We start from the raw sequence: 10960 nt of genomic DNA on the forward strand, positions 1-10960 counted from the left end.
TCGAATTGGGAAAACTGCTCCTACAGTGCCACATGGGATGTAACCTCAAACGGGGCGTTGACCATCTCAGTAGTGGCCGTGAGCGTATCTGGGGTCGGCTCGATGGCTGCCTCCATCTTCTTGGAGCTCTCTATCTCGTGGGGATTAGCCTCCCGCGCCTGCTCCAATATCGGCAGACCTTTTCCTGGTTCTCCTTGGTCCATCATGAAACTGACGAATACTAGGAGACCACTGAAAGGAAAACACAATCGCAATGACAATGAAACAAAAAAGAGAGTGAGGATCGGTTACTGCTTTGCAAAAGTTCTTTTTTTTTCTCTGAACAAAAATATACCAACATCACGGATCCGCTTACCTTCCCTTCGTTGGGAGAGAAGAACAGTGGAAGATGCGAGTGTTTCCTTTCTTGAAGACGGTGAGGGAGAAGGGGATTCAGCGAAGAGTGAAATGATGGTTGCTTCGTCCGTCAAACTTCGACTACGGGGAGGTGGGGTTTTGTGATACGACAGCTTGTTACTGCCGCGCTACGACCGGGGTGGCTCTCCGCCTGCATACTGCATTCTAATTTTGTGGATGGCATTGGGGCCCGCGCGCTACACGGCCCGCATGTCGATCAACAAAAGTATAACGACATTCAGTAGAGGGAGACGTTTCAATGAACTAGGAGGAGCCAGAAGCGGTATTGTATCCACTGTACTAGTAGTAATTGTTTTTCTGGGTAGCTGTAGAGTGTCTCCACTGTACTAGTAGTAATTGTTTCTCTGGGCCCAAGACAAAACAGCCCATCCATCCTAGTAAATAGTAAAATCAATTCAAAAGCCCATGTATTTACTAAATGAGAGGCGCTACCCACACCCAGCACACCGCCCCCCAAAAAAACCTGGGTGCTCTTCTTCCTCCTCACTCCCACCCACCTTACATCGGCTCACTCCACTCGTACCCCCAAATTCCTCACCTCACTCCTACAGAAAACCCTAGCGCCCTTCTTCCTCACTACTACCGAAAACCCCCAGCTCCCCTTCTTCACTCGCACTACAACTAGGCTCATCAGTCGTTACTCTGCTCAAATTCATGAGCGCGATGCAACGCCCTCGAGGAAAATGGAGTCGGCTGACCCCAACGCCAAGAAGATGAGGCTCCCGCCAGCGGCGATGCCTGTTGTAGATCCCGCACCCAGCAGCGCGGGGAGAAGCGGCGACCCGGCCCCCATCGGATCCCAGGAACCCGTAGAATCTCCGGTGGACCGCATCAGCGATCTCCCGGACGCCGTCCTTGGGGAGATCATCTCGCTTCTCCCCACCAAGGATTGCTGGCGCACCCAAGTCCTCACAATTAGGTGGCGCCCTCTATGGCGCGTCGTGCCCCTTAATCTTTACTGTCGTCAGCTATCTCTCTTCAATGATTTTGAAATCCCCAGAGCCATCATCTCCTCCCACCAGGGCTCCATTCAAAGCCTCTGCATCCCTTCATGCTACCTGATCAAGCATACCATGCCCTGCATGGTGGATGCCTGGATGAAATCCCCTGAATTCATAGAACTACAGCTGCTTGAGTTCTACTATTCCCCTAGAAATCACATACCACATACCGAACGCCATGTACTTGTGCCCTCAGCACCGATGTCCATCTCGCGGTTTTCCACCTCTCTCCACACCGCCACCTTTGCGCTGTGCTACCTACCAGACAATCTGGTACTAAACCTTCTACTCCCATTTCTCAAGAAACTTTCACTTGTGCTGGTTCGTATATCGGAGGCCTCATTGCACAGCATCATCCACTCCAGTTGCCCTTCCCTAGAGTGCTTGGTGGTTGTTTTCATAGTTAGAATCGGTTGTTGATAACCCGCAAGTATACGGGATAGTTGTAGCCTCTTTCAATAAGTAAGAGTGTCGAACCCAAGGAGGAACTAAATGTAGAACAAATACTCTCTCAAGCCCTATCGGCCACTGATACGACTCTACGCATGCTTGACGTTCGCTTTACCTAGAACAAGTATGAAACTAGAAGTACTTTGTAGATGTGATAGGATAGGTTTGCAAGATAATAAAGAGCACATAAATATAAACTAGGGGCTGTTTAGATAAATTTGCAATAAAGTAAATATAGCGAGTGTGGAAAAGTGGTGGTAGGAGTTGTGAAATTGTCCCTAAGCAATTGACTACGTTACTAGATCGGTAATCACTATTGCAATTCTATTTGAGGGAGAGGCATAAGCTAACATACTTTATCTTCTTGGATCATATGCACTTATGATTGGAACTCTAGCAAGCATCCGCAACTACTAAAGATCATTAAGGTAAAACCCAACCATAGCATTAAAGCATCAAGTCCCCTTTATCCCATACGCAAACTACCTACTTACTCGGGTCTGTGCTTCTGTCACTCACGCCACCCACCATAAGCAAATCATGAACATATTGCAAACCCTACAGTGGGAATCCCTCACGCTTGCGTGACACGGAGGGCACAATAGGACATCACCAATAATAAAACATGCTATCCAAACCAATCATAGCAATTCATCAATCACCGATAGGACAACGAAAATCTACTCAGACATCATTGGATGGCAACACATCATTGGATAATAATATGAAGCATAAAGCACCATGTTCAAGTAGAGGGTACAGCGGGTTGCGGGAGAGTGGACCGCTGAATATAGATGGGGGAAGGTGATGGAGATGTTTGTGAAGATGGCGGAGGTGTTGGTGAAGATCGCGGCGATGATGATGGCCCCCGGTAGCGCTCCGGCGCCACCGGAAGCAAGAGGGAGAGAGCCCCCCTTCTTCTTCTTCTTCTTCCTTGACCTTCTCCCTAGATGGGAGAAGGGTTTCCCCTCTGGTCCTTGGCTCCCATGGCGTGGGAGGGGAGAAGCCCCTCCGAGATTGGATCTATCTCTCTGTCTCTCTCTGTTTCTGCGTTCACAGATTCTGCCCCTTCACCGTTTCTTTTATATCCAGAGATCCGTAACTCCGATTGGGTTGAATCTTTCGCCTATATCTTTCTCATAAAATTAGCTTTCTTGTGGCAAAATAAGAGCATCAACCGCCTTACGGGGTGACCAGGAGAGTCCAGGGCGCGCCTGCCTCCCTGGGGCGAGCCCCCCTGTCTCGTGGCCCCCCGGGCACCGTATCGCGTTGATTTTACTTCCCAAAAATCATAAATATTCCAAAATATTTCTCCGTCCGTTTTTATCCCGTTTGGAATCCGTTTGATATTGGGTTTCTGCGAAACATAAAACATGCAACAAACAGGAACTGGCACTGGGCACTAGATCAATATGTTAGTCCCAAAAATAATATAAAAAGTTGCCAAAAGTATATGAAAGTTGAAGAATATTGGCATGGAACAATCAAAAATTATAGATACGACGGAGACGTATCAGCATCCCCAAGCTTAATTCCTGCTCGTCCTCGAGTAGGTAAATGATAAAAAAGATAATTTTTGATGTAGAATGCTACCTAGCATAATCTTGATCATATGTCTAATCATGGCATGAATATTAAGACACGAGTGATTCAAAGCAATAGTCTATCATTTGACATAAAAACAATAATACTTAGGGCATCCCAACAAACAATCATGTCTTTGAAAATATCAATGCTTCCAGAACGTTATCCCTACAAAATCATATAGTCTTGTGTGCTCCCTTTTCTTAACACAAGGTACCCCTCATGCCTATCTCGGTGTCAGCAAGCAATTGTTTCATACTTTAGTATTCTCAAACTTTTTCAACTCTCACGCAATACATGAGCGTGAGCCATGGATATAGCACTATGGGTGGAATAGAATATGATGGTGGAGGTTATGTGGAGAAGACAAAAAGGAAGAAAGTCTCACATCGACGCGGCTAATCAGCGGGCTATGGAGATGCCCATCAATTGATGTCAATGCGAGGAGTAGGGATTGCCATGCAACGGATGCACTAAGAGCTATAAGTGTATGAAAGCTCAAACTGAAAACTAAGTGGGTGTGCATCCAACTTGCTTGCTCATGAAGAACTAGGGCATTTGAGGAAGCCCATCGTTGGAGTATACAAGCCAAGTTCTATAATGAAAATTCCCACTAGTATATGAAAGTGACAATACAGGAGACTCTCTATATGAAGAACATGGTGCTACTTTGAAGCACAAGTGTGGAAAAAGGATAGTAACATTGCCCCTTTTCTTTTCTTCTTTTTTTTTCTTTTTTTCTTTTCTTTTTTGGGTGGGCTTCTTTGGCCCCCTTTTTTTATTTAGGCTTCTTTAGCCTCTATTTTTTTTTCTTTTCTTTTTTTTCATGGGGCAATGCTCTATAATGATGATCGTCACACTTTTATTTACTTACAACTCAATATTACAACTCAATACTAGAACAAAGATATGACTCTATATGAATGCTTCCGGTGGTGTACCGGGATGTGCAATGATCATAGCAATGACATCAAAAAACGGACAAGCCATGAAAACATCATGCTAGCTATCTTACGATCATGCAAAGCAATATGACAATGAATGATCAAGTCATGTATATGATGATGATGGAAGTTGCATGGCAATATATCTCGGAATGGCTAAGGAAATGCCATGATAGGTAGGTATGGTGGCTGTTTTGAGGAAGATATAAGGAGGCTTATGTGTGATAGAGCATATCGTATCACGGGGTTTGGATGCACCGGCGAAGTTTGCACCAACGCTCGAGGTGAGAAAGGGCAATGCACGGTACCGAAGAGGCTAGCAATGATGGAAGGGTGAGAGTGCGTATAATCCATGGACTCAACATTAGTCCTAAAGAACTCTCATACTTATTGCAAAAACTTATGAGCCATCGAGACAAAGTACTATGCGCATGCTCCTAGGGGGGAGGTTGGTAGGAGTTAACCATCGCGCGCCCCCGACCTTCACGCAAAGATAAATAATCAAAATATAATGCGCGCCAATTTGGTTACATAGTTACTAGACCATACGTGCATGCTTCCGGAATCACAAACCTTAACACCAACATCCTTACTAAACACAACCATCTACTAGTACCTCCCACATATTATCATCACTATATAGCAAAACTACTGCAAGGAATCAAACATATCATATTCAGTGATCCACAAGTTTATGTAGGATTTTATGACTAACCATGTGAATGACCAATTCCTGTCATCTCTATAAATTGATATAAGTGAAGCAAGAGAGTTTAATTCTTTATACAAAAGATATGCCCACGCTCTAACAAATATAAGTGAAGCAAAAGAGCATTCTACAAATGGTGGTTTTCTATGTGAAGAGAAACAGGCAATCCAGACTTCAAATGATATACGTGAAGCACGTGAAGCATTCTATAAAGCCATACTCAAAAGATATAAGTGAAATGCAAATGAGCATTCTATAAATCAACCAAGGACTATCCCATACCAGCATGATGCATAAAATAAAAATGAAAACTAAATGCAGAAGACGCTCCAGGACTTGCACATATCGCATGAACGAAACGAATACGAAAACATACCGATACTTGTTGAAGAAAGAGGGGATGCCTTCTGGGGAATCCCAAAGCTTAGACGCTTGAGTCTTCTTGAATATTTAATTGGGTTGCCTCGGGCACCCCCAAGCTTGAGCTCTTTCCTCTCTTCCTTTTCCTCATATCGAGACCTCCTCGATTAGACACTTCATCCACACAAAACTTCAACAGAAAACTCGGAAAGATCCGTTAGTATAATAAAGCAAATCACTACTCTAAGTACTGTAGAAAACCAATTCATATTTTGTTTTTTCATTGTGTCTACTGTAACATAACTTTTCCATGGCTTAATCCACAGATATAAATTGATAGATTCATCAAAACAAGCAAACTATGCATCAAAAACAGAATCTGTCAAAAACAGAACAGTCTTTAGCAATCTGAACATTCACGATACTTATGGTACCCCACAAATTCTACCAAAATTAGGAAAAATAAACAAGTTGTACAGCAAGACATGGCAAAAAGAATCAGAACCTTTTGACATTCCAGTTAAAAACGTAAAATCGCTCACTACAGCCAAAGTTTCTGTCCTGCACCGTACAAACCAACAAGCATTGTAAACATCCTAAAAGCAAACCTTGGCACATTATTTTTATAATAAAATGGAATTATACAAGGGGATAATTATTTTTGATGAAAATTTTCTGTAATCAAGATTCACAAAGTTTCCGTGAGCATGAACAAAGTTCAAGGAGCTCTCCCACTTCAACAATGCTTGTCTTTCTCACTTTCACTTTCCTTTTTGAAAAGTTTTTAGGTTCCCCTCTTTAGTTTTTTTGTTTTTAAACTATATAAAAGTACTCAACAGAAATAAATGACTCTCTAAAACTTCCGGGTTGTCTCCCTGGCAGCGCTTTCTTTTAAGCCATTAAGCTAGGCATTTAGTGTTCAAGTAATGGATCCACCAGGATCCCAAGGTATATCAAAGCCAATTTTAATTAACAATGATTTGTAATTTAGTAGTGAGCACAAAGTAACATATATCAAGCAACAACGAAGTCTAACTCTCTTCCTATGCATCGGCATGTCATAAAAGAACAATTCATGCACACATAGTAAAGGCCAATGCATAGTATAAGCAATTTCTTGCAATTTTATCATATTGGAAAAGAGGTGGAGATATAGTTCCTCTCTCGTAATAATTACAAGTAGGAGCAGCAAGCACATGCATATTATATCTATCAAAAACACCATGTGTAGTAGTAAAAGGCAACCCATCAATATAATCCTTAATAAGCACAAACTTCTCTGATATAGCGTAGTTGGGAGAACTCAAAAAGATAATAGGACTATCATGCGTGGGTGCAATAGCAACAATTTCATGTTTAACATAAGGAACTATAGCAAGTTCATCTCCATAAGCATAATTCATATTGGCATCTTGGCCACAAGCATAGCAAGCGTCATCAAAAAGGGATATTTCAAGAGAATCAATGGGATCATAACAATCATCATAGCAATCATCCTTCGGTAAGCACGAAGGGGAATTAAACAATGTATGAGTTGAAGAGTTACTATCATTAGAAGGTGGGCACGGGTGATCAATCCGCTCTTCCTCCTTTTGTTCTTCGTGCTCCTCATCATCTTTTTCATCCAATGATCTCACAATTTCATCAATTTCTTCTTCCATAGCTTCCTGCAAAATATTAGTCTCTTCTTGGACAGCGGAGACTTTCTCAATAAATGCATCAATATTGTAATTGTATTCATAATTGTCATAGAAATATTTCAATATAGCAAAATTTTCAGGCCTATAAACATCATCATCTAAAGCTTCACACTTTTCAAACAAAGATTCAATTTCATAAGCAGCCTTAAAAGCAACAAATTCTTCAATTCGTTCAACATCATAGTAATCATATATGCCATTAGCATAAGAAGCTAAGGTTTCATTATCATTAAATTTGCATGAAAAGGGAAGGTGTGGAGTCTTCATCCTAGAGCAACAATTATAATCATATCTCAAGCATAGATCCCGAGCATACCAATGCAACATATTAATTTGATCCCATAATAGTTTCCCTTTTTGTGTCAAGCGATAATCCCTAAAGTATTCACGTTGATCCAACGTTACTCCCATAACATAGTTGAATGGGGTTTTCTCAAGATTATTAAAGTAGTACATAATATCTTTCACATAACGATCATCAAGGGTTTTAGGAGGTTCCCCATCTCCATGAGCAGCAAGTACACCTAATTTTTTTGGTATTTAGTGTTCCATATCCATAAGTAATGATAAAGAACAACTAAGAACAACAAATAAAAAATTACTTAGTGATAAAGCAAACAAGCACACACGAGAATATTCACCCCACACTAGGACCACCCGGCAACGGCGCCAGAAAAAGGTCTTGATAACCCGCAAGTATACGGGATAGTTGTAGCCTCTTTCGATAAGTAAGAGTGTCGAACCCAACGAGGAGCTAAAGGTAGAACAAATACTCTCTCAAGTCCTATCGGCCACTGATACGACTCTACGCACGCTTGACGTTCGCTTTACCTAGAACAAGTATGAAACTAGAAGTCCTTGTTAGGTGTGATAGGATAGGTTTGCAAGATAATAAAGAGCACGTAAATATAAACTAGGGGTTGTTTAGATAAATATGCAATAAAGTAAATATAGCGAGTGTGGAAAAGTGGTGGTAGGAGTTGTGAAATTGTCCCTAAGCAATTGACTACGTTACTAGACCGGTAATCACTATTGCAATTCTATTTGAGGGAGAGGCATAAGCTAACATACTTTCTCTTCTTGGATCATATGCACTTATGATTGGAACTCTAGCAAGCATCCGCAACTACTAAAGATCATTAAGGTAAAACCCAACCATAGCATTAAAGCATCAAGTCCCCTTTATCCCATACGCAAACAACCTACTTACTCGGGTCTATGCTTCTGTCACTCACGCCACCCACCATAAGCAAATCATGAACATATTGAAAACCCTACAGCGGGAATCCCTCACACTTGTGCGACACGGAGGGCACAATAGGACAGCACCAATAATAAAACATGCAATTCAAAACAATCGTAGCGATTCATCAATCACCGATAGGACAATGAAAATCTACTCAGACATCATAGGATGGCAACACATCATTGGATAATAATATGAAGCATAAAGCACCATGTTCAAGTAGAGGGTACAGCGGGTTGCGGGAGAGTGGACTGCTGAATATAGATGGGGGAAGGTGATGGAGATGTTGGTGAATATGGCGGAGGTGTTGGTGAAGATCGTGGTGATGATGATGGCCCCCGACATCGCTCCGGCGCCACCGGAAGCAAGGGGGAGAGAGCTCCCCTTCTTCTTCTTCTTCCTTGACCGTCTACCTAGATGGGAGAAGGGTTTCCCTCTGGTCCTTGGCTCCCATGGCGTGGGAGGGGAGAAGCCCCTCCGAGATTGGATCTATCTCTTTGTCTCTCTCTGTTTCTGCGTTTTCAGATTCTACCCCTTCACCGTTTCTTTTATATCCGGAGATCCGTAACTCCGATTGGGGTGAATCTTTCGCCTATATCTTTCTCATAAAATTAGCTTTCTTGCGGCAAAAGAAGAGAGTCAACCGCCATATGGGGTGCCCAGGAGAGTCCAGGGCACGCCCCCCTGCCTCGTGGCCCCCTCAGGCACCGTATCGCGTTGATTTTACTTCCCAAAAATCATAAAATTCCAAAATAATTCTCCGTCCGTTTTTATCTCGTTTGGACTCCGTTTGATATTGGGTTTCTGCGAAACATAAAACATGCAACAAACAGGAACTGGCACTGGGCACTAGATCAATATGTTAGTCCCAAAAATAATATAAAAAGTTGCCAAAAGTATATGAAAGTTGAAGAATATTGGCATTGAACAATCAAAAATTATAGATACGACGGAGACATATCAGTTGTCTCCAAATAAAGTCACCTAAGCTTGTAAGAATTGGAATTTCTTTTGACGGAAGGCAGCTCATCATCCAAGATGCCCCTTCACTTCAAAGGTTGATCCTTGATTCTAGTTATTCACCGTTGCAAATAACCATCCTCTCTGCGCCTAAACTGGAGACCTTGGGTGTAATACATGATCTATGTGCTCATTTTGATATGGTGTTTGGCTCCACAGTTCTTCAGGTACTTTCTATTATCATCTACACTTGTAACCATAAGCTGCATTTTAAATTTCTGCGCATAAGTTATATATCATCTTGGAGTACACATTTTGTACTAAATATTATGTTCAATGCTCAATGAAGAGTTTCTCCATGGATGGCCTATCAATGGTGCTGGATTCTGTCAAGATCTTATATATCCAAATGAATAGTTTTGATCTGAACAAGATTATTGGCTTGATGCAATGCTTTCCATGTCTGGAGAAGTTGTATATAAAGGTGATAATTTCACGCACATTGGAAACCCGCATATAGTGAACTAGAATTAACCGTTCAGCTGTTGCTCTTTCCGCACTCTTTTTTTAGACCTTAACTGTTTTCAATCTTCATGTCTATTTAGGCAACAGTATGGGGTAAGAAAGTTATAACCAATCGGTGGATTCGTAAGCATCGGGATTTTCTCACTTCTCATGAGAAATAACATCACTCTCGTCGGCTGCTTGAGCTCACTGTGCATTACAGAAGCCAAGTGATTAGCCCCCACCAGCACCCACAAACTTATTTCGAACTAGCACATCAAATGGGCTCTAAATTTTCATAGGAAAGGCTGCATGACCGTGACAGATTTGGATTCTGACGTTTGGCACCCGTGAGGAAATAGCCTATCCAAGGTGATGTCGACTTACTAGCCAGTCAACAAACGATCCTGCCTACCAGCCGTTGGATTGACATCCAACATCTGTCGCGTATCTTCTATCTCTTGTCTTCTTCTTCCTCCAGCCGCCCAAACCAAACCACCCCGTCGGCTCTGCCTGCTCCCGCCTCCCATGGCTAGCTGCGCCTCCGCCGCCCTACCGTACGTACCCTCCAAGGTTTACCTGTCCCTCCCTCTATTCCCCCACACATCCTGTTATTCTCCGGCGACGTCAGCCCCAACACGCACCCACACCCGAACCAGTCAACCCTCGTACTAAGTGCCTCTATATTACAAGCCCAAAAATATGGTTCCTCCTAATGGTTGGACATCTGGGGCTCACGCCATTGTCAACGTAGTCAATAAACGAGAGAATTACACTACGAGCGGCTGACACCAGGGACCCAGCAGGTCTGGTAGTTTTTTTTAGGAACAAGCAGTTGTTATTTATACTAGTTCTAGCGATGGGTCAGGGTAACAACGGGGCTGTGCGGTGGCTGTGGCCCGTCTAGCCAGGGTTTTATTTATGTTTACCACATCATGAGCCCAGTTGTGTTTTTTTCTTGCTGAAAATGGCTAGCCCAGTTCTATTTTTTAAAAGAAATACCCAAACGAGCCCTACTTGCTTTATCAGCCCTGCTGGGCTGCAAATCTTTCAAGACGAGGAGAGTTTCATTTGCCCAGAAATGG

Source organism: Triticum dicoccoides, chromosome 4B (assembly GCF_002162155.2).
Source record: "Triticum dicoccoides isolate Atlit2015 ecotype Zavitan chromosome 4B, WEW_v2.0, whole genome shotgun sequence".
Lineage (NCBI taxonomy): Eukaryota > Viridiplantae > Streptophyta > Magnoliopsida > Poales > Poaceae > Triticum > Triticum dicoccoides.